The sequence below is a fragment of the Chrysochloris asiatica genome, unplaced genomic scaffold (genome assembly GCF_000296735.1).
Source record: "Chrysochloris asiatica unplaced genomic scaffold, ChrAsi1.0 scaffold00345, whole genome shotgun sequence".
Taxonomy (NCBI): domain Eukaryota; kingdom Metazoa; phylum Chordata; class Mammalia; order Afrosoricida; family Chrysochloridae; genus Chrysochloris; species Chrysochloris asiatica.
The window spans coordinates 842,405-847,988 of record NW_006408863.1 but is presented as its reverse complement, the minus strand read 5'-3'; the positions used below and the strand labels follow the sequence as shown (position 1 = coordinate 847,988).

Sequence of the window (5,584 nt, the reverse complement as noted above, 5' to 3'; positions counted from 1 at the left end):
TCTCTGAGAAAAGTCCAAATGCTCTACCCTCTGTAACTACTTGATGGCAATATATGTTGGCAAATAGATCATTTGTTAAATTGGTCTATCATCAGTTTAAGATCCGGCTTATTGGCTTTCAGAATCTGTGAATTGGTTTATCAATGTGTTGCTATTCCTCAAATTGGTTTAAGGAAAATTAATCTTTGATGAATTGACCCAACACCTTGTCATCATTAGAATTTTTTTTTTTAAATAAAACTTTTTGTTTTGAGATAATTATAGATTCTCTTGTAGTTGTAAGAAGTATATCAAAAAGATCTTCTGTACCCTTAACCCTGTTTCCCCATGTAACATTTTGTGAAATTTGGTACAATATCCCAGCCGGGATAAGGACTTTGCTCCAGCAAAATACAGATGGTCCATTCAAAAGATGCCCCAACATGGTAATTTTATAGTCCCTCTCAACAAAATGAACCTCTCCCAAGCACCCATTCTTTCTCTATCTTAATATTTTTGTCATTTCAAAAGTGTTGCATAAATGAAATAATTTAGTATATAGCCTTTTGGGGTTGGTTTAATTTCTTTTTGCATAACTCCCTGAAGATTCAGCCATGTGTTCCTTTGTATGGGTGCTCCTTCCATTAATTATTGCTGAGGAGTGTTTTGTGGTGTGGGTACCACAGTTTGCTTCTCCATCTGCTAAAGGACATCCGAGCTGCTTTCAGATTTCAGTGGTTACAAGTAATGCTGTCTGGGTCACCCATGGATGGGGTTTATGTCTGTGTGGACTTAAGTTTCCGAGATGAATTCTTTGCAAGAAATACCAAGGGGTGCATGTCAGGGCTCTATGGTTGGGTTTGTAAGAAAATGATGAACTGTTTCACAAAGTGTCTGTACCATTTTATAGTCCCATCAGCAACAGGTGAAACGTGTAGCGTTTCCTCATCTTTTCCAGCATTTGGAGTTGTCTATGTTTATTCCAGTCATGTTGATCTGTGTGCAATGCTATCTCATTGTGACTCTAGTTTGAATTACCCTAACTGCATCCTATTGCATTAGGCAAATCTGCTGCACATGACCTTTGTAAACTGTTGAAGAACAAAGATGTCAGCTTGAGGACTAAGGTACATCTGACCCAAGCCATGGTATTTTCAATAAACATGCAAGTTATTCTCATATGCATGTGAAAGTTAGACCGTGAATAAGGAAGGCCCTAGAGCTCTGGTAGCATAGTGGTTATGAATCGGGCTGTGAACCGCAAGGTCAGCAGTTCGAAACTACCAGCTGCTCCCCGAGAGAAAGATGAGGCTTTCTGCTCCTGTAAAGATTTACAGCCTTGGAAACCCTGTACAAGGTCGCTATGAGTCGGGACCGATTCCACGGCACATAACAACAACAACATGGGCTGCCAAAAGAACAAATAGATTTGCATTGGAAGAAGTCTAGCCAGAGTGCTTCTTTGAGGCCAGGGTGGCCAGACTTTGTCTCTCATACTTCAGACATATTGTCAGGAGGGACAAGTCACTGGAGAAGGAGATCATGTTTTATAATGTGGAGGGTCAGAGAAAAAGAGGAAGACCCCCAACAAGATGGACTGGCCAAGTGGCAGCATCAATGGGAGCAAGTGTGGCAAAAATTGTGAGGTTGGCCCAGGACCAGGCAGTGTTTTGTTCTGTTGTTCATAGGCTTGCTATGAGTTGGTACCGACTTGACGGCACCTAACAACCACAACAACAACAACTACATCCTGGAGTCCCAGTGTGGCACTGTAAAATAAACACTCGACTGTTGACCACAGGATCTACAGAAACCCCGCAGAGGGTCGCTATGAGGAGGAGTAGACTCCAGGGCACTTAACAACAATGGATGTTGTCGAAAGTCTTCATGTCCTTATTTTTCATTTTTATATACTCTTCTGTGAGATGTCTGTTCATGCATTTTGCCCAATTTCTAATTGAAAAATCTTTTGTGTTGGTTTTTTCCCCTGAAAATTTAAATGTTGAGTTTGAAGAGTTCTTCTTTATATATTCCAGATACTAATCTTTTGTCAACTGTGGGCTTGTCAAGCATTTTCTATCGGTCTGCAGCTTGTGTGTCTATCTTCTGAACAGGGTGTCTCACAGACAAACATGTTTTTGTAATTTTGATGAGACGCAAGTTGATGAGTTTTACCATTTGTGGATCATGCCTGCTCTAGATACTGGAGATGCTCTCCGCTGTGTATTTTTCTAACAAGTTTGTAGGTTTACATTTTCCATTAGAGGCTATGATCCATTTTGTGTCAACTATTGTGTAAGGTGTGTGGTTTAGACTGAAGGTTATTTTATTTTATTTTATTTTTTGCCTGAAGTGGCCCAGGACTGCTTGTTTAAAAGGCATTCCTTCTTCCATTGACTTGCCTTTGCGTTTTTGTCAATAATTAACTGCAGTATTTGTGCAGGATCTATCTCTGGATTTTCCCGTTTGTTTCACTGATCTATGTGCCTGTACTTCTACCAAAAGCACACTGTTATCTAAATGATTGTAGTTATATAGAACTAGATAAACATACCATATGCTTTTTTTTTTTTTTTGTCCTGCATTTTTGTGTTGGCTACCAATTGCAGTGTTGAATACACACTGAACAAGAGTGGTGAAGAGTCCTGTGTGGTGCTATCAGATAATACTGGACTGCTAACCAAAAGGTTGCTGATTCAAACCCTCCTGCTGCTCCTTAGAAACCTATACAGGATCACCTTCACATGAGTCAGAAGCAACTCAATGGCACTTCTTAACAACAAGATTGGTAAGAGCAGATATCTTTGTATTCTTGCTCCTGATCTTAGAAAGAAAACATTCTTTCTCTCACCATTAAATATGAGGTTATCAGTAAGTTTTTTTGTTGTTGTTTTCTCTTGTAGACTTCTTTATCATGTTCCTGAGTGATGAAACCATGAATAAGTGTTGAATTTTGTCAAGCACTTTTTATGCATCACTTAATACTATCTGCCATATGTCTTGTCTTTAGGTTACAGAAGAGTCATTATGGAACTTGATTTTCAAACCAACCTTGATTACCTGGAAGTAACCTTGCTTCGTCCCAATGTAGACTTTTTACACATTGCTATAATCAACTTACTAATTTATCGCAATTGATTTCCTAATATGTTGTTGAGGATTTTTGTGTCTCAGTTCATGAGAGCTAAGGGTTTGTAATCAGCTTTGCATCTGGTTTTTGTATTGGGGCACAGAAAGCAGGCTGTCTTTGGAGACACACTGTATGTCATCTGAGGAGAGATGCCTAACTGTGGAATGCCACAGTTCAAAGGGAAGGAATTCAGGAGCCAAGAAGCCAGAAATGGGAGAGATGTGCTGCTTTGGCTGCGACTTTGGCAGCTCTGGGGAGCTCATCATCTGTCTTCAGACTCTCCAGCATGACTTGACTTCTCTACCAAATCCAAAATATCATTCTCACTCTTTGGAGAATGAATCAATTAAGAGGACTTCTTGAAACAGAGTTAATAAGGACGTCCCCCATTACAGAAAGAGGATACGTCACAAATTTTTGTCTTTATTTAAGACATTTAGAAACAAAGTCTATTCTAATACTTGATGCTCCTCTGGGTGTAATGTCAAAACTGAAAAACTGGGGTGCACTACAAATAGAGGAGAAAATTCCTGTGCTCTAAGTATTACTTGTAAAGACATGAGGGACTTGAGGTTTGCGTTGAAGCAAGACGGTCACAGTAGAAGAGCTGTGCTTGAGGTCCTCACTAGATAAGCCTTGCTTCTGGCATATTTACATTTTTAAACAAAGGAAAGTTTCACATGGATGGTTGGCTCGTTACTGCCCAGTTGAAGGTTTGCCTTTACTGTTGGAGAGTCACTTTGGCACTTGCTCTGCCCTTTGGGTGGTTCTGTATCACGCCTCAGGAAAGTTACCACTTTTCCATCCCGACATTAAATTCCAGTACTGTCTTGATTTCATCCCGAAAATAAAAGTGTCACCGCGCGTTGCAGTCAGCCTCTGGTCAGTATGAGTGCTAAACAGAATAAAGATGACAAAAAATATCTTGTTGTTGTCAAAGAAACTAAGAGACACATTTCTAAACTCACTATTTTTGACACAAGACTCAGTGTCAATGCTGTAAGCAACAAGGTAACAGGAGGAGGATATGCCATTCATAATACATATGTTATGCGTGTGAAAGACCTTGTTTATGCTAATGTAGAAGAATCTCATTGGTTGTCCAGTTTGGAGCCTCCTCATTGGATAGAACATACCAAGCTGGTTTGGACAGAGCTATTCAGGTGGCCGACAGAGTATCTTCAGGGAAAAGCTCGGTGCTGGTGCTCTGCATGAGGACTGGAATGTGCTGATGTTGGCCAGCTTCTACTGGAGCACTGAAGACTCTGAAGTCTTGGTACAAAGAGAATGGATACGCTTTGGACATAAATTTTCATCTCGACTAGGTCATGGTGATAAAAACCACACTGATGCAGACATTTCTTCCATTTTTCTACAGTTTGTTGATTGTGTGTGGCAAATGTCAAAACAGTTCCCTACAGCTTTTGAGTTCAATGAACACTTTTTTGTTACAATTCTGGGTCATCTATATAGTTGCTGGTATGGGACTTTCTTCTACAATTGTGAATCTGTTCCAGAGAGACACAAAGTTACTAAAAGAACTGTTTCCTTATGGTCGAGGATAAGCAGCAACAAAGAAAAATTCAAAACCCCTTTCTATACTAAAGAAATCAGCCTCATGTTATAATGAGTCACTAGTATGCACCATTTGTATTTTGACTGAATTGCTACGTTAAGTGGAACCCCAGAATCAAACCACGACAGCTGAATCCAGGGGAACAACGTTACATGGAGTTCTTAGCTTTGTGAGATGAGTACATCAAATGGCTGGAGGAATTGCAGATCACCAACTTGGCCAAGATCTCAGATCCCCCAACTTGCTCATCAAGTCCTTCCCAAATGATGCCCCACATGCTAACTCACTTTTGAACAGCAACCCTGGCATCGAGTGCCACCTCTGCATGAAGGAAATATCTAACTTTGATCTCGTGCATCTGCACAAAGTAGACTACAATACTTGCCTCCATATAGAACTCGAACTAACCTGGCCTTAAACGCTTGAGTATGTGCCTTCTGTAATACATACTACCAGAAACATAGAACCCGCTTGGCAATCTGAGGAAAGGAGCCAGATGATGATTTGAGAAATCCTGACACCATTAAATGAGCAACGATAAAATTTCCATTTCATTCATCTCTCTACAAATACTCTGTATAAAATATGGGTTTGGTGGGCTGCATTGAAGCCTCATTATTTTAAGTTAAAAGGGAAATGTGTTTGTGAAATGGGGTCTCCCCTAAGTTGCTTCTGATGGTTCCTTTGGATCTAAAATTAACTCAGGCATGAAAGGTGTGAGATACTGCCACCATCAAATAAAGCTCACCCAGGTAGGCACTCTATCCTAAAGCAAGGTGTTGAACCAACTGGCAAACGCCATGCCACCAGAGGTGGTGATTTAAGGAGCAGGAAGTGCACAGATGAGTTTTGCTCATTATTTTGAAATTTGGGAACATGGAGTGTTTTCCCCTCCTTTC

At 40.3% G+C, this 5,584-nt stretch overlaps 1 pseudogene; it reads left to right on the top strand.

Moving 5' to 3' along the window:
• The first annotated feature begins 3,319 nt into the window (after window positions 1-3,319).
• On the top strand, window positions 3,320-4,978 carry LOC102816459 (annotated as a pseudogene).
• Window positions 4,979-5,584: the final 606 nt, after the last annotated feature.